At 56.4% G+C, this 19,407-nt stretch overlaps 10 non-coding genes and 5 pseudogenes across 10 annotated transcripts; all 15 read right to left on the bottom strand.

Annotated features, from left to right (window-relative positions):
* Positions 1-1,000: 1,000 nt before the first annotated feature.
* On the bottom strand, positions 1,001-1,119 carry LOC147300182 (5S ribosomal RNA). Its single transcript, XR_015127999.1, has one exon. It is a non-coding gene; the product is annotated as a 5S ribosomal RNA (ribosomal RNA).
* An 893-nt stretch (positions 1,120-2,012) lies between these two features.
* On the bottom strand, positions 2,013-2,131 carry LOC147300183 (5S ribosomal RNA; annotated as a pseudogene).
* A 1,057-nt stretch (positions 2,132-3,188) lies between these two features.
* LOC147300184 (5S ribosomal RNA) lies at positions 3,189-3,307 on the bottom strand. Its single transcript, XR_015128000.1, has one exon. It is a non-coding gene; the product is annotated as a 5S ribosomal RNA (ribosomal RNA).
* Positions 3,308-4,323: 1,016 nt separating this feature from the next.
* Positions 4,324-4,442, bottom strand: LOC147300185 (5S ribosomal RNA). Its single transcript, XR_015128001.1, has one exon. It is a non-coding gene; the product is annotated as a 5S ribosomal RNA (ribosomal RNA).
* Positions 4,443-5,936: 1,494 nt separating this feature from the next.
* LOC147300186 (5S ribosomal RNA) lies at positions 5,937-6,055 on the bottom strand. Its single transcript, XR_015128003.1, has one exon. It is a non-coding gene; the product is annotated as a 5S ribosomal RNA (ribosomal RNA).
* A 1,490-nt stretch (positions 6,056-7,545) lies between these two features.
* On the bottom strand, positions 7,546-7,664 carry LOC147300187 (5S ribosomal RNA). The gene has a single exon (XR_015127963.1). It is a non-coding gene; the product is annotated as a 5S ribosomal RNA (ribosomal RNA).
* Positions 7,665-8,480: 816 nt separating this feature from the next.
* Positions 8,481-8,599, bottom strand: LOC147300188 (5S ribosomal RNA; annotated as a pseudogene).
* Positions 8,600-9,656: 1,057 nt separating this feature from the next.
* Positions 9,657-9,775, bottom strand: LOC147300189 (5S ribosomal RNA; annotated as a pseudogene).
* A 1,414-nt stretch (positions 9,776-11,189) lies between these two features.
* LOC147300190 (5S ribosomal RNA) lies at positions 11,190-11,308 on the bottom strand (annotated as a pseudogene).
* Positions 11,309-12,682: 1,374 nt separating this feature from the next.
* On the bottom strand, positions 12,683-12,801 carry LOC147300191 (5S ribosomal RNA). Its single transcript, XR_015128004.1, has one exon. It is a non-coding gene; the product is annotated as a 5S ribosomal RNA (ribosomal RNA).
* Positions 12,802-13,778: 977 nt separating this feature from the next.
* LOC147300192 (5S ribosomal RNA) lies at positions 13,779-13,897 on the bottom strand. Its single transcript, XR_015128005.1, has one exon. It is a non-coding gene; the product is annotated as a 5S ribosomal RNA (ribosomal RNA).
* Positions 13,898-14,790: 893 nt separating this feature from the next.
* On the bottom strand, positions 14,791-14,909 carry LOC147300193 (5S ribosomal RNA; annotated as a pseudogene).
* A 1,057-nt stretch (positions 14,910-15,966) lies between these two features.
* LOC147300194 (5S ribosomal RNA) lies at positions 15,967-16,085 on the bottom strand. The gene has a single exon (XR_015128006.1). It is a non-coding gene; the product is annotated as a 5S ribosomal RNA (ribosomal RNA).
* Positions 16,086-17,101: 1,016 nt separating this feature from the next.
* Positions 17,102-17,220, bottom strand: LOC147300195 (5S ribosomal RNA). Its single transcript, XR_015128007.1, has one exon. It is a non-coding gene; the product is annotated as a 5S ribosomal RNA (ribosomal RNA).
* A 1,254-nt stretch (positions 17,221-18,474) lies between these two features.
* LOC147300196 (5S ribosomal RNA) lies at positions 18,475-18,593 on the bottom strand. The gene has a single exon (XR_015128008.1). It is a non-coding gene; the product is annotated as a 5S ribosomal RNA (ribosomal RNA).
* Between the last annotated feature and the right edge of the window lie 814 nt (positions 18,594-19,407).

Below are 19,407 nucleotides of genomic sequence, written 5' to 3' on the forward strand. Positions count from 1 at the left end.
TCAGCCAGCAGCCACAGGCCCTGGTGTGGAGTAGGTGGCCTCAGCCAGCAGCCACATGCCCTTGTGTGGTGTAATTGGCCTCAATAGCAACTAAGGCCCTGGTGTGGTGTAGGTGGCCTCGGCCAGAAGCGCAGGGCCTGGTGTGATGTGAGTGGCCTGAGCAAGAGCCACAGGGCCTGGTGTGTTGTACATGGCCACAGCTAGCAGCACAGGGCCTGGTTTGGTGAAGATGGCCTCGGCCAGAAGAGCAGGGCCTGGTGTGATGTGAGTGGCCTGACCAAGAGCCACAGGCCCTGGTGTGGTGTAAGTGGCCCCAGCCGGTCACTCAGGCCCTGGTGTGGTGTAGGTGGCATCAGCTAGCAGCCACAGGCCCTGGTGTGGTGTAAGTGGCCTGAGCCAGCAGCCACAGGCCCTGGTGTGGTGTAAGTGGCCTGAATAGCAAATAAGGCCCTGGTGTGGTGTAAGTGGCCTCAGCCAGAGCCACAGGCCCTGGTGTGGTGTAAGTGGCCTCAATAGCAACTAAGGCCCTGGTGTGGTGTAAGTGGCCTCAGCCAACAGCCACAGGCCCTGGTATGGTGTAAGTGGCCTCAGCCAGCAGCCACAGGCCCTGGTGTGGTGTAACTGGCCTCAGCCAGCAGCCACAGGCCCTGGTGTGGTGTAGGTGGCCTCAGCCAGCAGCCACAGGCCCTGGTGTGGTGTAAGTGGCCTCAATAGCAACTAAGGCCCTGGTGTGGTGTAAGTGGCTTTAGCCAGCAGCCACAGGCTCTGGTGTGGTGTAAGTGGCCTCAGCCAGAGCCACAGGCCCTGATGTGGTGTAAGTGGCCCCAGCCGGTCACTCTGGCCCTGGTGTGGTGTAGGTGGCATCAGCTAGCAGCACAAGACATTGGAAAAGAGCCAAAAGCAGTGTCGTTAATGTGCCCTCATTAATGGGCAGCTGCTTTTGGTCTTTTAATACACCCCTTCTCTGGATCAAAAGCGGTTCAATGACATGAAAATGAAAGGCTTACAGCACCAGGTATTCCCAGGCAGTCTCCCATCCAAGTACTAACCAAGCCCAGCCCTGCTTAGCTTCCGAGATCAGACGAGGTCGGGCGTGCTCAGGGTGGTATGGCCGTAAGCTGCTGGCCCCAGCACAATGTCTCAATTTATGGATTCAAGTGATTAGGTGGCAAGTACCTGAAGTTACGAAGACAATCCTATAACCATACCTGCATGTTTGCATAATACCCTAACCCAAAGGCTCAGTTTGGCATTTATCCAACAGCACAGGCCCTGGATTGTTGAAGATGGCCACAGCAAGCAGCACAGGGCCTGGATTGGTGAAGATGGCCTCGGCCAGAAGCGCAGGGCCTGGTGTGATGTGAGTGGCCTGAGCAAGAGCCACAGGCCCTGGTGTGGTGTAAGTGGCCTCAATAGCAAATAAGGCCCTGGTGTGGTGTAAGTGGCCTCAGCCAGCAGCCACAGGCCCTGGTGTGGTGTAAGTGGCCTCAGCCAGTGCCACAGGCCCTGGTGTGGTGTAATTGGCCTCAATAGCAACTAAGGCCCTGGTGTGGTGTAGGTGGCCTCGGCCAGAAGCGCAGGGCCTGGTGTGATGTGAGTGGCCTGAGCAAGAGCCACAGGCCCTGGTGTGGTGTAATTGGCCTCAATAGCAACTAAGGCCCTGGTGTGGTGTAAGTGGCCTGAGCAAGAGCCACATACCCTGGTGTGGTGTAATTGGCCTCAATAGCAACTAAGGCCCTGGTGTGGTGTAGGTGGCCTCAGCCAGCAGCCACAGGCCCTGGTGTGGTGTAAGTGGCCTCAGCCAGAGCAACAGGCCCTGATGTGGTGTAAGTGGCCCCAGCCGGTCACTCAGGCCCTGGTGTGGTGTAGGTGGCATCAGCTAGCAGCACAAGACATTGGAAAACAGCCAAAAGCAATGTCGTTAATGTGCCCTCATTAATGGGGAGCTGCTTCTGGTCTTTTAATACACCCCTTCTCTGGATCAAAAGCGGTTCAATGACATGAAAATGAAAGGCTTACAGCACCAGGTATTCCCAGGCAGTCTCCAATCCAAGTACTAACCAAGCCCAGCCCTGCTTAGCTTCCGAGATCAGACGAGGTCAGGCGTGCTCAGGGTGGTATGGCCGTAAGCTGCTGGCCCCAGCACAATGTCTCAATTTATGGATTCAAGTGATTAGGTGGCAAGTACCTGAAGTTACGAAGACAATCCTATAACCATACCTGCATGTTTGCATAATACCCTAACCAAAAGGCTCAGTTTGGCATTTATCCAACAGCACAGGCCCTGGATTGTTGAAGATGGCCTCAAGAACCAGCACAGGACCTGGTGTGTTTTACATGGCCACAGCAAGCAGCACAGGGCCTGGTTTGGTGAAGATGGCCTCAGCAAGCAGCCACAGGCCCTGGTTTGGTGTAAGTGGCCTCAGCTAGCAGCCACAGGCCCTGGTGTGGTGTGAGTGGCCTCAGCCAGCAGCCACAGGCCCTGGTGTGGTCTAAGTGGCCTCAGCCAGTGCCACAGGCCCTGGTGTGGTCTAAGTGGCCTCAGCCAGCAGCCACAGGCCCTGGTGTGGTGTAAGTGGCCTGAGCAAGTGCCACAGGCCCTGGTGTGGTGTAAGTGGCCTGAGCAAGAGCCACAGACCATGGTGTGGTGTAATTGGCCTCAATAGCAACTAAGGCCCTGGTGTGGTGTAAGTGGCCTCAGCCAGCAGCCACAGGCCCTGGTGTGGTGTAAGTGGCCTCAGCCAGCAGCCACAGGCCCTGGTGTGGTGTAAGTGGCCTCAGCCAGTGCCACAGGCCCTGGTGTGGTGTAAGTGGCCTGAGCAAGAGCCACAGACCATGGTGTTGTGTAATTGGCCTCAATAGCAACTAAGGCCCTGGTGTGGTGTAAGTGGCCTCAGCCAGCAGCCACAGGCCCTGGTTTGGTGTAAGTCGCCTCAGCCAGAACCCACAGGCCCTGGTGTGGTGTAACTGGCCTCAGCCAGAGCCACAGCCCCTGATGTGGTGTAAGTGGCCCCAGCCGGTCACTCAGGCCCTGGTGTGGTGTAGGTGGCATCAGCTAGCAGCACAAGACATTGGAAAAGAGCCAAAAGCAATGTGATTAATGTGCCCTTATTAATGGGCAGCTGCTTTTGGTCTTTTAATACACCCCTTCTCTGGATCAAAAGCGGTTCAATGACATGAAAATGAAAGGCTTACAGCACCAGGTATTCCCAGGCAGTCTCCCATCCAAGTACTAACCAAGCCCAGCCCTGCTTAGCTTCCGAGATCAGACGAGGTCGGGCGTGCTCAGGGTGGTATGGCCGTAAGCTGCTGGCTCCAGCACAATGTCTCAATTTATGGATTCAAGTGATTAGGTGGCAAGTACCTGAAGTTACGAAGACAATCCTATAACCATACCTGCATGTTTGCATAATACCCTAACCCAAAGGCTCAGTTTGGCATTTATCCAACAGCACAGGCCCTGGATTGTTGAAGATGGCCTCAGGAACCAGCACAGGGCCTGGTGTGTTGTACATGGCCACAGCAAGCAGCACAGGGCCTGGTTTGGTGAAGATGGCCTCGGCCAGAAGCGCAGGGCCTGGTGTGATGTGAGTGGCCTGCGCAAGAGCCACAGGCCTTGGTGTGGTGTAAGTGGCCTCAGCCAGCAGCCACAGGCCCTGGTGTGGTGTAAGTCGCCTCAGCCAGAAGCCACAGGCACTGGTGTGGTGTAAGTGGCCTCAGCCAGCAGCAAAAGGGCCCTGGTGTGGTGTAAGTGGCCTCAGCCAGCAGCCACAGGCCCTGGTGTGGAGTAGGTGGCCTCAGCCAGCAGCCACATGCCCTTGTGTGGTGTAATTGGCCTCAATAGCAACTAAGGCCCTGGTGTGGTGTAGGTGGCCTCGGCCAGAAGCGCAGGGCCTGGTGTGATGTGAGTGGCCTGAGCAAGAGCCACAGGCCCTGGTGTGGTGTAATTGGCCTCAATAGCAACTAAGGCCCTGGTGTGGTGTAAGTGGCCTGAGCAAGAGCCACATACCCTGGTGTGGTGTAATTGGCCTCAATAGCAACTAAGGCCCTGGTGTGGTGTAGGTGGCCTCAGCCAGCAGCCACAGGCCCTGGTGTGGTGTAAGTGGCCTCAGCCAGAGCAACAGGCCCTGATGTGGTGTAAGTGGCCCCAGCCGGTCACTCAGGCCCTGGTGTGGTGTAGGTGGCATCAGCTAGCAGCACAAGACATTGGAAAACAGCCAAAAGCAATGTCGTTAATGTGCCCTCATTAATGGGGAGCTGCTTCTGGTCTTTTAATACACCCCTTCTCTGGATCAAAAGCGGTTCAATGACATGAAAATGAAAGGCTTACAGCACCAGGTATTCCCAGGCAGTCTCCCATCCAAGTACTAACCAAGCCCAGCCCTGCTTAGCTTCCGAGATCAGACGAGGTCGGGCGTGCTCAGGGTGGTATGGCCGTAAGCTGCTGGCCCCAGCACAATGTCTCAATTTATGGATTCAAGTGATTAGGTGGCAAGTACCTGAAGTTACGAAGACAATCCTATAACCATACCTGCATGTTTGCATAATACCCTAACCAAAAGGCTCAGTTTGGCATTTATCCAACAGCACAGGCCCTGGATTGTTGAAGATGGCCTCAAGAACCAGCACAGGACCTGGTGTGTTTTACATGGCCACAGCAAGCAGCACAGGGCCTGGTTTGGTGAAGATGGCCTCAGCAAGCAGCCACAGGCCCTGGTTTGGTGTAAGTGGCCTCAGCTAGCAGCCACAGGCCCTGGTGTGGTGTGAGTGGCCTCAGCCAGCAGCCACAGGCCTTGGTGTGGTGTAAGTGGCCTCAGCCAGCAGCCACAGGCCCTGGTGTGGTGTGAGTGGCCTGAGCAAGAGCCACAGGCCTTGGTGTGGTGTAAGTGGCCTCAGCCAGCAGCCACAGGCCCTGGTGTGGTGTAAGTCGCCTCAGCCAGAAGCCACAGGCACTGGTGTGGTGTAAGTGGCCTCAGCCAGCAGCCACAGGCCCTGGTGTGGTGTAGGTGGCCTCAGCCAGCAGCCACAAGCCCTTGTGTGGTGTAAGTGGCCTCAGCCAGCAGCCACAGGCCCTGATGTGGTGTAAGTGGCCTCAGCCAGTGCCACAGGCCCTGGTGTGGTGTAAGTCGCCTCAGCCAGCAGCCACAGGCCCTGGTGTGGTGTAGGTGGCCTCAGCCAGCAGCCACAGGACCTTGTGTGGTGTAATTGGCCTCAATAGCAACTAAGGCCCTGGTGTGGTGTAGGTGGCCTAAGCCAGCAGCCACAGGCCCTGGTGTGGTGTAAGTGGCCTCAGCCAGTGCCACAGGCCCTGGTGTGGTGTAAGTGGCCTGAGCAAGAGCCACAGACCCTGGTGTGGTGTAATTGGCCTCAATAGCAACTAAGGCCCTGGTGTGGTGTAGGTGGCCTCAGCCAGCAGCCACAGGCCCTGGTATGGTGTAAGTGGCCTCAGCCAGCAGCCACAGGCCCTGGTGTGGTGTAAGTGGCCTCAGCCAGCAGCCACAGGCCCTGGTGTGGTGTAAGTGGCCTCAGCCAGTGCCACAGGCCCTTGTGTGGTGTAAGTGGCCTGAGCAAGAGCCACAGACCATGGTGTTGTGTAATTGGCCTCAATAGCAACTAAGGCCCTGGTGTGGTGTAAGTGGCCTCAGCCAGCAGCCACAGGCCCTGGTTTGGTGTAAGTCGCCTCAGCCAGAACCCACAGGCCCTGGTGTGGTGTAACTGGCCTCAGCCAGAGCCACAGCCCCTGATGTGGTGTAAGTGGCCCCAGCCGGTCACTCAGGCCCTGGTGTGGTGTAGGTGGCATCAGCTAGCAGCACAAGACATTGGAAAAGAGCCAAAAGCAATGTGATTAATGTGCCCTTATTAATGGGCAGCTGCTTTTGGTCTTTTAATACACCCCTTCTCTGGATCAAAAGCGGTTCAATGACATGAAAATGAAAGGCTTACAGCACCAGGTATTCCCAGGCAGTCTCCCATCCAAGTACTAACCAAGCCCAGCCCTGCTTAGCTTCCGAGATCAGACGAGGTCGGGCGTGCTCAGGGTGGTATGGCCGTAAGCTGCTGGCTCCAGCACAATGTCTCAATTTATGGATTCAAGTGATTAGGTGGCAAGTACCTGAAGTTACGAAGACAATCCTATAACCATACCTGCATGTTTGCATAATACCCTAACCCAAAGGCTCAGTTTGGCATTTATCCAACAGCACAGGCCCTGGATTGTTGAAGATGGCCTCAGGAACCAGCACAGGGCCTGGTGTGTTGTACATGGCCACAGCAAGCAGCACAGGGCCTGGTTTGGTGAAGATGGCCTCGGCCAGAAGCGCAGGGCCTGGTGTGATGTGAGTGGCCTGCGCAAGAGCCACAGGCCTTGGTGTGGTGTAAGTGGCCTCAGCCAGCAGCCACAGGCCCTGGTGTGGTGTAAGTCGCCTCAGCCAGAAGCCACAGGCACTGGTGTGGTGTAAGTGGCCTCAGCCAGCAGCAAAAGGGCCCTGGTGTGGTGTAAGTGGCCTCAGCCAGCAGCCACAGGCCCTGGTGTGGAGTAGGTGGCCTCAGCCAGCAGCCACATGCCCTTGTGTGGTGTAATTGGCCTCAATAGCAACTAAGGCCCTGGTGTGGTGTAGGTGGCCTCGGCCAGAAGCGCAGGGCCTGGTGTGATGTGAGTGGCCTGAGCAAGAGCCACAGGGCCTGGTGTGTTGTACATGGCCACAGCTAGCAGCACAGGGCCTGGTTTGGTGAAGATGGCCTCGGCCAGAAGAGCAGGGCCTGGTGTGATGTGAGTGGCCTGACCAAGAGCCACAGGCCCTGGTGTGGTGTAGGTGGCCCCAGCCGGTCACTCAGGCCCTGGTGTGGTGTAGGTGGCATCAGCTAGCAGCCACAGGCCCTGGTGTGGTGTAAGTGGCCTGAGCCAGCAGCCACAGGCCCTGGTGTGGTGTAAGTGGCCTGAATAGCAAATAAGGCCCTGGTGTGGTGTAAGTGGCCTCAGCCAGAGCCACAGGCCCTGGTGTGGTGTAAGTGGCCTCAATAGCAACTAAGGCCCTGGTGTGGTGTAAGTGGCCTCAGCCAACAGCCACAGGCCCTGGTATGGTGTAAGTGGCCTCAGCCAGCAGCCACAGGCCCTGGTGTGGTGTAACTGGCCTCAGCCAGCAGCCACAGGCCCTGGTGTGGTGTAGGTGGCCTCAGCCAGCAGCCACAGGCCCTGGTGTGGTGTAAGTGGCCTCAATAGCAACTAAGGCCCTGGTGTGGTGTAAGTGGCTTTAGCCAGCAGCCACAGGCTCTGGTGTGGTGTAACTGGCCTCAGCCAGCAGCCACAGGCCCTGGTGTGGTGTAAGTGGCCTCAGCCAGAGCCACAGGCCCTGATGTGGTGTAAGTGGCCCCAGCCGGTCACTCTGGCCCTGGTGTGGTGTAGGTGGCATCAGCTAGCAGCACAAGACATTGGAAAAGAGCCAAAAGCAGTGTCGTTAATGTGCCCTCATTAATGGGCAGCTGCTTTTGGTCTTTTAATACACCCCTTCTCTGGATCAAAAGCGGTTCAATGACATGAAAATGAAAGGCTTACAGCACCAGGTATTCCCAGGCAGTCTCCCATCCAAGTACTAACCAAGCCCAGCCCTGCTTAGCTTCCGAGATCAGACGAGGTCGGGTGTGCTCAGGGTGGTATGGCCGTAAGCTGCTGGCCCCAGCACAATGTCTCAATTTATGGATTCAAGTGATTAGGTGGCAAGTACCTGAAGTTACGAAGACAATCCTATAACCATACCTGCATGTTTGCATAATACCCTAACCCAAAGGCTCAGTTTGGCATTTATCCAACAGCACAGGCCCTGGATTGTTGAAGATGGCCACAGCAAGCAGCACAGGGCCTGGATTGGTGAAGATGGCCTCGGCCAGAAGCGCAGGGCCTGGTGTGATGTGAGTGGCCTGAGCAAGAGCCACAGGCCCTGGTGTGGTGTAAGTGGCCTCAATAGCAAATAAGGCCCTGGTGTGGTGTAAGTGGCCTCAGCCAGCAGCCACAGGCCCTGGTGTGGTGTAAGTGGCCTCAGCCAGTGCCACAGGCCCTGGTGTGGTGTAATTGGCCTCAATAGCAACTAAGGCCCTGGTGTGGTGTAGGTGGCCTCGGCCAGAAGCGCAGGGCCTGGTGTGATGTGAGTGGCCTGAGCAAGAGCCACATACCCTGGTGTGGTGTAATTGGCCTCAATAGCAACTAAGGCCCTGGTGTGGTGTAGGTGGCCTCAGCCAGCAGCCACAGGCCCTGGTGTGGTGTAAGTGGCCTCAGCCAGAGCAACAGGCCCTGATGTGGTGTAAGTGGCCCCAGCCGGTCACTCAGGCCCTGGTGTGGTGTAGGTGGCATCAGCTAGCAGCACAAGACATTGGAAAACAGCCAAAAGCAATGTCGTTAATGTGCCCTCATTAATGGGGAGCTGCTTCTGGTCTTTTAATACACCCCTTCTCTGGATCAAAAGCGGTTCAATGACATGAAAATGAAAGGCTTACAGCACCAGGTATTCCCAGGCAGTCTCCAATCCAAGTACTAACCAAGCCCAGCCCTGCTTAGCTTCCGAGATCAGACGAGGTCAGGCGTGCTCAGGGTGGTATGGCCGTAAGCTGCTGGCCCCAGCACAATGTCTCAATTTATGGATTCAAGTGATTAGGTGGCAAGTACCTGAAGTTACGAAGACAATCCTATAACCATACCTGCATGTTTGCATAATACCCTAACCAAAAGGCTCAGTTTGGCATTTATCCAACAGCACAGGCCCTGGATTGTTGAAGATGGCCTCAAGAACCAGCACAGGACCTGGTGTGTTTTACATGGCCACAGCAAGCAGCACAGGGCCTGGTTTGGTGAAGATGGCCTCAGCAAGCAGCCACAGGCCCTGGTTTGGTGTAAGTGGCCTCAGCTAGCAGCCACAGGCCCTGGTGTGGTGTGAGTGGCCTCAGCCAGCAGCCACAGGCCCTGGTGTGGTCTAAGTGGCCTCAGCCAGTGCCACAGGCCCTGGTGTGGTCTAAGTGGCCTCAGCCAGCAGCCACAGGCCCTGGTGTGGTGTAAGTGGCCTGAGCAAGTGCCACAGGCCCTGGTGTGGTGTAAGTGGCCTGAGCAAGAGCCACAGACCATGGTGTGGTGTAATTGGCCTCAATAGCAACTAAGGCCCTGGTGTGGTGTAAGTGGCCTCAGCCAGCAGCCACAGGCCCTGGTGTGGTGTAAGTGGCCTCAGCCAGCAGCCACAGGCCCTGGTGTGGTGTAAGTGGCCTCAGCCAGTGCCACAGGCCCTGGTGTGGTGTAAGTGGCCTGAGCAAGAGCCACAGACCATGGTGTGGTGTAATTGGCCTCAATAGCAACTAAGGCCCTGGTGTGGTGTAAGTGGCCTCAGCCAGCAGCCACAGGCCCTGGTTTGGTGTAAGTCGCCTCAGCCAGAACCCACAGGCCCTGGTGTGGTGTAACTGGCCTCAGCCAGAGCCACAGCCCCTGATGTGGTGTAAGTGGCCCCAGCCGGTCACTCAGGCCCTGGTGTGGTGTAGGTGGCATCAGCTAGCAGCACAAGACATTGGAAAAGAGCCAAAAGCAATGTGATTAATGTGCCCTTATTAATGGGCAGCTGCTTTTGGTCTTTTAATACACCCCTTCTCTGGATCAAAAGCGGTTCAATGACATGAAAATGAAAGGCTTACAGCAACAGGTATTCCCAGGCAGTCTCCCATCCAAGTACTAACCAAGCCCAGCCCTGCTTAGCTTCCGAGATCAGACGAGGTCGGGCGTGCTCAGGGTGGTATGGCCGTAAGCTGCTGGGCCCCAGCACAATGTCTCAATTTATGGATTCAAGTGATTAGGTGGCAAGTACCTGAAGTTACGAAGACAATCCTATAACCATACCTGCATGTTTGCATAATACCCTAACCCAAAGGCTCAGTTTGGCATTTATCCAACAGCACAGGCCCTGGATTGTTGAAGATGGCCTCAGGAAACAGCACAGGGCCTGGTGTGTTGTACATGGCCACAGCAAGCAGCACAGGGCCTGGTTTGGTGAAGATGGCCTCAGTCAGAAGCACAGGGCCTGGTGTGATATGAGTGGCCTGAGCAAGAGCCACAGGCCCTGGTGTGGTGTAAGTGGCCTGAGGAAGAGCCACAGGCCCTGGTGTGGTGTAAGTGGCCTGAGCAAGAGCCACAGGCCCTGGTGTGGTGTAGGTGGCCTCAGCCAGCAGCCACAGGCCCTGGTGTGGTGTAGGTGGCCTCAGCCAGCAGCCACAAGCCCTTGTGTGGTGTAAGTGGCCTCAGCCAGCAGCAAAAGGGCCCTGGTGTGGTGTAAGTCGCCTCAGCCAGCAGCCACAGGCCCTGGTGTGGTGTAGGTGGCCTCAGCCAGCAGCCACAGGCCCTGGTGTGGTGTAAGTGGCCTCAGCCAGCAGCCACAGGCCCTGGTGTGGTGTAAGTGGCCTCAGCCAGCAGCCACAGGCCCTGGTGTGGTGTAAGTGGCCTCAGCCAGTGCCACAGGCCCTGGTGTGGTGTAAGTGGCCTGAGCAAGAGCCACAGACCCTGGTGTGGTGTAATTGGCCTCAGCCACCAGCCACAGGCCCTGGTGTGGTGTAAGTGGCCTCAGCCAGAACCCACAGGCCCTGGTGTGGTGTAAGTGGCCTCAGCAAGCAGCCACAGGCCCTGGTGTGGTGTAAGTGGCCTGAGCAAGAGCCACAGGCCCTGGTGTGGTGTAAGTGGCCTGAGCAAGAGCCACAGACCCTGGTGTGGTGTAATTGGCCTCAATAGCAACTAATGCCCTGGTGTGGTGTAGGTGGCCTCAGCCAGCAGCCACAGGCCCTGGTGTGGTGTAAGTGGCCTGAGCAAGAGCCACAGGCCCTGGTGTGGTGTAAGTGGCCTGAGCAAGAGCCACAGACCCTGGTGTGGTGTAATTGGCCTCAATAGCAACTAATGCCCTGGTGTGGTGTAGGTGGCCTCAGCCAGCAGCCACAGGCCCTGGTGTGGTGAAAGTGGCCTCAGCCAGAGCCACAGGCCCTGATGTGGTGTAAGTGGCCCCAGCCGGTCACTCAGGCCCTTGTGTGGTGTAGGTTGCATCAGCTAGCAGCACAAGACATTGGAAAAGAGCCAAAAGCAGTGTCGTTAATGTGCCCTCATTAATGGGCAGCTGCTTTTGGTCTTTTAATACACCCCTTCTCTGGATCAAAAGCGGTTCAATGACATGAAAATCAAAGGCTTACAGCAACAGGTATTCCCAGGCAGTCTCCCATCCAAGTACTAACCAAGCCCAGCCCTGCTTAGCTTCCGAGATCAGACGAGGTCGGGCGTGCTCAGGGTGGTATGGCCGTAAGCTGCTGGCTCCAGCACAATGTCTCAATTTATGGATTCAAGTGATTAGGTGGCAAGTACCTGAAGTTACGAAGACAATGCTATAACCATACCTGCATGTTTGCATAATACCCTAACCCAAAGGCTCAGTTTGGCATTTATCCAACAGCACAGGCCCTGGATTGTTGAAGATGGCCTCAGGAAACCAGCACAGGGCCTGGTGTGTTGTACATGGCCACAGCAAGGAGCACAGGGCCTGGTTTGGTGAAGATGGCCTCGGCCAGAAGCGCAGGGCCTGGTGTGATGTGAGTGGCCTGAGCAAGAGCCACAGGCCTTGGTGTGGTGTAAGTGGCCTCAGCCAGCAGCCACAGGCCCTGGTGTGGTGTAAGTCGCCTCAGCCAGAAGCCACAGGCACTGGTGTGGTGTAAGTGGCCTCAGCCAGCAGCCACAGGCCCTGGTGTGGTGTAGGTGGCCTCAGCCAGCAGCCACAAGCCCTTGTGTGGTGTAAGTGGCCTCAGCCAGCAGCCACAGGCCCTGATGTGGTGTAAGTGGCCTCAGCCAGTGCCACAGGCCCTGGTGTGGTGTAAGTCGCCTCAGCCAGCAGCCACAGGCCCTGGTGTGGTGTAGGTGGCCTCAGCCAGCAGCCACAGGACCTTGTGTGGTGTAATTTGCCTCAATAGCAACTAAGGCCCTGGTGTGGTGTAGGTGGACTAAGCCAGCAGCCACAGGCCCTGGTGTGGTGTAAGTGGCCTCAGCCAGTGCCACAGGCCCTGGTGTGGTGTAAGTGGCCTGAGCAAGAGCCACAGACCCTGGTGTGGTGTAATTGGCCTCAATAGCAACTAAGGCCCTGGTGTGGTGTAGGTGGCCTCAGCCAGCAGCCACAGGCCCTGGTATGGTGTAAGTGGCCTCAGCCAGCAGCCACAGGCCCTGGTGTGGTGTAAGTGGCCTCAGCCAGCAGCCACAGGCCCTGGTGTGGTGTAAGTGGCCTCAGCCAGTGCCACAGGCCCTGGTGTGGTGTAAGTGGCCTGAGCAAGAGCCACAGACCATGGTGTTGTGTAATTGGCCTCAATAGCAACTAAGGCCCTGGTGTGGTGTAAGTGGCCTGAGCCAGCAGCCACAGGCCCTGGTTTGGTGTAAGTCGCCTCAGCCAGAACCCACAGGCCCTGGTGTGGTGTAACTGGCCTCAGCCAGAGCCACAGCCCCTGATGTGGTGTAAGTGGCCCCAGCCGGTCACTCAGGCCCTGGTGTGGTGTAGGTGGCATCAGCTAGCAGCACAAGACATTGGAAAAGAGCCAAAAGCAATGTGATTAATGTGCCCTTATTAATGGGCAGCTGCTTTTGGTCTTTTAATACACCCCTTCTCTGGATCAAAAGCGGTTCAATGACATGAAAATGAAAGGCTTACAGCACCAGGTATTCCCAGGCAGTCTCCCATCCAAGTACTAACCAAGCCCAGCCCTGCTTAGCTTCCGAGATCAGACGAGGTCGGGCGTGCTCAGGGTGGTATGGCCGTAAGCTGCTGGCTCCAGCACAATGTCTCAATTTATGGATTCAAGTGATTAGGTGGCAAGTACCTGAAGTTACGAAGACAATCCTATAACCATACCTGCATGTTTGCATAATACCCTAACCCAAAGGCTCAGTTTGGCATTTATCCAACAGCACAGGCCCTGGATTGTTGAAGATGGCCTCAGGAACCAGCACAGGGCCTGGTGTGTTGTACATGGCCACAGCAAGCAGCACAGGGCCTGGTTTGGTGAAGATGGCCTCGGCCAGAAGCGCAGGGCCTGGTGTGATGTGAGTGGCCTGCGCAAGAGCCACAGGCCTTGGTGTGGTGTAAGTGGCCTCAGCCAGCAGCCACAGGCCCTGGTGTGGTGTAAGTGGCCTGAGCCAGCAGCCACAGGCCCTGGTGTGGTGTAAGTGGCCTGAATAGCAAATAAGGCCCTGGTGTGGTGTAAGTGGCCTCAGCCAGAGCCACAGGCCCTGGTGTGGTGTAAGTGGCCTCAATAGCAACTAAGGCCCTGGTGTGGTGTAAGTGGCCTCAGCCAACAGCCACAGGCCCTGGTATGGTGTAAGTGGCCTCAGCCAGCAGCCACAGGCCCTGGTGTGGTGTAACTGGCCTCAGCCAGCAGCCACAGGCCCTGGTGTGGTGTAGGTGGCCTCAGCCAGCAGCCACAGGCCCTGGTGTGGTGTAAGTGGCCTCAATAGCAACTAAGGCCCTGGTGTGGTGTAAGTGGCTTTAGCCAGCAGCCACAGGCTCTGGTGTGGTGTAAGTGGCCTCAGCCAGAGCCACAGGCCCTGATGTGGTGTAAGTGGCCCCAGCCGGTCACTCTGGCCCTGGTGTGGTGTAGGTGGCATCAGCTAGCAGCACAAGACATTGGAAAAGAGCCAAAAGCAGTGTCGTTAATGTGCCCTCATTAATGGGCAGCTGCTTTTGGTCTTTTAATACACCCCTTCTCTGGATCAAAAGCGGTTCAATGACATGAAAATGAAAGGCTTACAGCACCAGGTATTCCCAGGCAGTCTCCCATCCAAGTACTAACCAAGCCCAGCCCTGCTTAGCTTCCGAGATCAGACGAGGTCGGGCGTGCTCAGGGTGGTATGGCCGTAAGCTGCTGGCCCCAGCACAATGTCTCAATTTATGGATTCAAGTGATTAGGTGGCAAGTACCTGAAGTTACGAAGACAATCCTATAACCATACCTGCATGTTTGCATAATACCCTAACCCAAAGGCTCAGTTTGGCATTTATCCAACAGCACAGGCCCTGGATTGTTGAAGATGGCCACAGCAAGCAGCACAGGGCCTGGATTGGTGAAGATGGCCTCGGCCAGAAGCGCAGGGCCTGGTGTGATGTGAGTGGCCTGAGCAAGAGCCACAGGCCCTGGTGTGGTGTAAGTGGCCTCAATAGCAAATAAGGCCCTGGTGTGGTGTAAGTGGCCTCAGCCAGCAGCCACAGGCCCTGGTGTGGTGTAAGTGGCCTCAGCCAGTGCCACAGGCCCTGGTGTGGTGTAATTGGCCTCAATAGCAACTAAGGCCCTGGTGTGGTGTAGGTGGCCTCGGCCAGAAGCGCAGGGCCTGGTGTGATGTGAGTGGCCTGAGCAAGAGCCACAGGCCCTGGTGTGGTGTAATTGGCCTCAATAGCAACTAAGGCCCTGGTGTGGTGTAAGTGGCCTGAGCAAGAGCCACATACCCTGGTGTGGTGTAATTGGCCTCAATAGCAACTAAGGCCCTGGTGTGGTGTAGGTGGCCTCAGCCAGCAGCCACAGGCCCTGGTGTGGTGTAAGTGGCCTCAGCCAGAGCAACAGGCCCTGATGTGGTGTAAGTGGCCCCAGCCGGTCACTCAGGCCCTGGTGTGGTGTAGGTGGCATCAGCTAGCAGCACAAGACATTGGAAAACAGCCAAAAGCAATGTCGTTAATGTGCCCTCATTAATGGGGAGCTGCTTCTGGTCTTTTAATACACCCCTTCTCTGGATCAAAAGCGGTTCAATGACATGAAAATGAAAGGCTTACAGCACCAGGTATTCCCAGGCAGTCTCCAATCCAAGTACTAACCAAGCCCAGCCCTGCTTAGCTTCCGAGATCAGACGAGGTCAAGCGTGCTCAGGGTGGTATGGCCGTAAGCTGCTGGCCCCAGCACAATGTCTCAATTTATGGATTCAAGTGATTAGGTGGCAAGTACCTGAAGTTACGAAGACAATCCTATAACCATACCTGCATGTTTGCATAATACCCTAACCAAAAGGCTCAGTTTGGCATTTATCCAACAGCACAGGCCCTGGATTGTTGAAGATGGCCTCAAGAACCAGCACAGGACCTGGTGTGTTTTACATGGCCACAGCAAGCAGCACAGGGCCTGGTTTGGTGAAGATGGCCTCAGCAAGCAGCCACAGGCCCTGGTTTGGTGTAAGTGGCCTCAGCTAGCAGCCACAGGCCCTGGTGTGGTGTGAGTGGCCTCAGCCAGCAGCCACAGGCCCTGGTGTGGTCTAAGTGGCCTCAGCCAGTGCCACAGGCCCTGGTGTGGTCTAAGTGGCCTCAGCCAGCAGCCACAGGCCCTGGTGTGGTGTAAGTGGCCTGAGCAAGTGCCACAGGCCCTGGTGTGGTGTAAGTGGCCTGAGCAAGAGCCACAGACCATGGTGTGGTGTAATTGGCCTCAATAGCAACTAAGGCCCTGGTGTGGTGTAAGTGGCCTCAGCCAGCAGCCACAGGCCCTGGTGTGGTGTAAGTGGCCTCAGCCAGCAGCCACAGGCCCTGGTGTGGTGTAAGTGGCCTCAGCCAGTGCCACAGGCCCTGGTGTGGTGTAAGTGGCCTGAGCAAGAGCCACAGACCATGGTGTTGTGTAATTGGCCTCAATAGCAACTAAGGCCCTGGTGTGGTGTAAGTGGCCTCAGCCAGCAGCCACAGGACCTGGTTTGGTGTAAGTCGCCTCAGCCAGAACCCACAGGCCCTGGTGTGGTGTAACTGGCCTCAGCCAGAGCCACAGCCCCTGATGTGGTGTAAGTGGCCCCAGCCGGTCACTCAGGCCCTGGTGTGGTGTAGGTGGCATCAGCTAGCAGCACAAGACATTGGAAAAGAGCCAAAAGCAATGTGATTAATGTGCCCTTATTAATGGGCAGCTGCTTTTGGTCTTTTAATACACCCCTTCTCTGGATCAAAAGCGGTTCAATGACATGAAAATGAAAGGCTTACAGCACCAGGTATTCCCAGGCAGTCTCCCATCCAAGTACTAACCAAGCCCAGCCCTGCTTAGCTTCCGAGATCAGACGAGGTCGGGCGTGCTCAGGGTGGTATGGCCGTAAGCTGCTGGCTCCAGCACAATGTCTCAATTTATGGATTCAAGTGATTAGGTGGCAAGTACCTGAAGTTACGAAGACAATCCTATAACCATACCTGCATGTTTGCATAATACCCTAACCCAAAGGCTCAGTTTGGCATTTATCCAACAGCACAGGCCCTGGATTGTTGAAGATGGCCTCAGGAACCAGCACAGGGCCTGGTGTGTTGTACATGGCCACAGCAAGCAGCACAGGGCCTGGTTTGGTGAAGATGGCCTCGGCCAGAAGCGCAGGGCCTGGTGTGATGTGAGTGGCCTGCGCAAGAGCCACAGGCCTTGGTGTGGTGTAAGTGGCCTCAGCCAGCAGCCACAGGCCCTGGTGTGGTGTAAGTCGCCTCAGCCAGAAGCCACAGGCACTGGTGTGGTGTAAGTGGCCTCAGCCAGCAGCAAAAGGGCCCTGGTGTGGTGTAAGTGGCCTCAGCCAGCAGCCACAGGCCCTGGTGTGGAGTAGGTGGCCTCAGCCAGCAGCCACATGCCCTTGTGTGGTGTAATTGGCCTCAATAGCAACTAAGGCCCTGGTGTGGTGTAGGTGGCCTCGGCCAGAAGCGCAGGGCCTGGTGTGATGTGAGTGGCCTGAGCAAGAGCCACAGGCCCTGGTGTGGTGTAATTGGCCTCAATAGCAACTAAGGCCCTGGTGTGGTGTAAGTGGCCTGAGCAAGAGCCACATACCCTGGTGTGGTGTAATTGGCCTCAATAGCAACTAAGGCCCTGGTGTGGTGTAGGTGGCCTCAGCCAGCAGCCACAGGCCCTGGTGTGGTGTAAGTGGCCTCAGCCAGAGCAACAGGCCCTGATGTGGTGTAAGTGGCCCCAGCCGGTCACTCAGGCCCTGGTGTGGTGTAGGTGGCATCAGCTAGCAGCACAAGACATTGGAAAACAGCCAAAAGCAATGTCGTTAATGTGCCCTCATTAATGGGGAGCTGCTTCTGGTCTTTTAATACACCCCTTCTCTGGATCAAAAGCGGTTCAATGACATGAAAATGAAAGGCTTACAGCACCAGGTATTCCCAGGCAGTCTCCCATCCAAGTACTAACCAAGCCCAGCCCTGCTTAGCTTCCGAGATCAGACGAGGTCGGGCGTGCTCAGGGTGGTATGGCCGTAAGCTGCTGGCCCCAGCACAATGTCTCAATTTATGGATTCAAGTGATTAGGTGGCAAGTACCTGAAGTTACGAAGACAATCCTATAACCATACCTGCATGTTTGCATAATACCCTAACCAAAAGGCTCAGTTTGGCATTTATCCAACAGCACAGGCCCTGGATTGTTGAAGATGGCCTCAAGAACCAGCACAGGACCTGGTGTGTTTTACATGGCCACAGCAAGCAGCACAGGGCCTGGTTTGGTGAAGATGGCCTCAGCAAGCAGCCACAGGCCCTGGTTTGGTGTAAGTGGCCTCAGCTAGCAGCCACAGGCCCTGGTGTGGTGTGAGTGGCCTCAGCCAGCAGCCACAGGCCCTGGTGTGGTCTAAGTGGCCTCAGCCAGTGCCACAGGCCCTGGTGTGGTGTAAGTGGCCTGAGCAAGAGCCACAGGCCCTGGTGTGGTCTAAGTGGCCTCAGCCAGTGCCACAGGCCCTGGTATGGTGTAAGTGGCCTGAGCAAGAGCCACAGGCCCTGGTGTGGTGTAAGTGGCCTGAGCAAGTGCCACAGGCCCTGGTGTGGTGTAAGTGGCCTAAGCCAGAGCCACAGGCCCTGGTGTGGTGTAAGTGGCCTCAATAGCAAATAAGGCCCTGGTGTGGTGTAAGTGGCCTGAGCAAGAACCACAGGGCCTGGTGTGGTGTAAGTGGCCTCAGCCAGCAGCAAAAGGGCCCTGGTGTGGTGTAGGTGGCCTCAGCCAGCAGCCACAGGCCCTGGTGTGGTGTAAGTGGCCTCAATAGCAACTAAGGCCCTGGTGTGGTGTAAGTGGCTTCAGCCAGCAGCCACAGGCCCTGGTGTGGTGTAAATGGCCTCAGCCAGCAGCCACAGGCCCTGGTGTGGTGTAGGTGGCCTCAGCCAGCAGCCACAGGCCCTGGTGTGGTGTAAGTGGCCTCAATAGCAACTAAGGCCCTGGTGTGGTGTAAGTGGCTTCAGCCAGCAGCCACAGGCTCTGGTGTGGTGTAACTGGCCTCAGCCAGCAGCCACAGGCCCTGGTGTGGTGTAAGTGGCCTCAGCCAGAGCCACAGGCCCTGATGTGGTGTAAGTGGCCCCAGCCGGTCACTCAGGCCCTGGTGTGGTGTAGGTGGCATCAGCTAGCAGCACAAGACATTGGAAAACAGCCAAAAGCAGTGTCGTTAATGTGCCCTCATTAATGGGCAGCTGCTTTTGGTCTTTTAATACACCCCTTCTCTGGATCAAAAGCGGTTCAATGACATGAAAATGAAAGGCTTACAGCACCAGGTATTCCCAGGCAGTCTCCCATCCAAGTACTAACCAAGCCCAGCCCTGCTTAGCTTCCGAGATCAGACGAGGTCGGGCGTGCTCAGGGTGGTATGGCCGTAAGCTGCTGGCCCCAGCACAATGTCTCAATTTATGGATTCAAGTGATTAGGTGGCAAGTACCTGAAGTTACGAAGACAATCCTATAACCATACCTGCATGTTTGCATAATACCCTAACCAAAAGGCTCAGTTTTTCATTTATCCAACAGCACAGGCCCTGGATTGTTGAAGATGGCCTCAAGAACCAGCACAGGACCTGGTGTGTTTTACATGGCCACAGCAAGCAGCACAGGGCCTGGTTTGGTGAAGATGGCCTCAGCAAGCAGCCACAGGCCCTGGTTTGGTGTAAGTGGCCTCAGCTAGCAGCCACAGGCCCTGGTGTGGTGTGAGTGGCCTCAGCCAGCAGCCACAGGCCCTGGTGTGGTGTAAGTGGCCTCAGCCAGCAGCAAAAGGGCCCTGGTGTGGTGTAAGTCGCCTCAGCCAGCAGCCACAGGCCCTGGTGTGGTGTAGGTGGCCTCAGCCAGCAGCCACAGGCCCTGGTGTGGTGTAAGTGGCCTCAGCCAGCAGCCACAGGCCCTGGTGTGGTGTAAGTGGCCTCAGCCAGCAGCCACAGGCCCTGGTGTGGTGTAAGTGGCCTCAGCCAGTGCCACAGGCCCTGGTGTGGTGTAAGTGGCCTGAGCAAGAGCCACAGACCCTGGTGTGGTGTAAGTGGCCTGAGCAAGAGCCACAGGCCCTGGTGTGGTGTAAGTGGCCTGAGCAAGAGCCACAGACCCTGGTGTGGTGTAATTGGCCTCAATAGCAACTAATGCCCTGGTGTGGTGTAGGTGGCCTCAGCCAGCAGCCACAGGCCCTGGTGTGGTGTAAGTGGCCTGAGCAAG

Source organism: Aulonocara sp. 'chitande type north' Nkhata Bay, unplaced genomic scaffold, assembly GCF_057382095.1.
Source record: "Aulonocara sp. 'chitande type north' Nkhata Bay isolate Kocher_YH1m ecotype deep benthic unplaced genomic scaffold, A_spYH_male_GT1.1 unmapped_scaffold_35, whole genome shotgun sequence".
Lineage (NCBI taxonomy): Eukaryota > Metazoa > Chordata > Actinopteri > Cichliformes > Cichlidae > Aulonocara > Aulonocara sp. 'chitande type north' Nkhata Bay.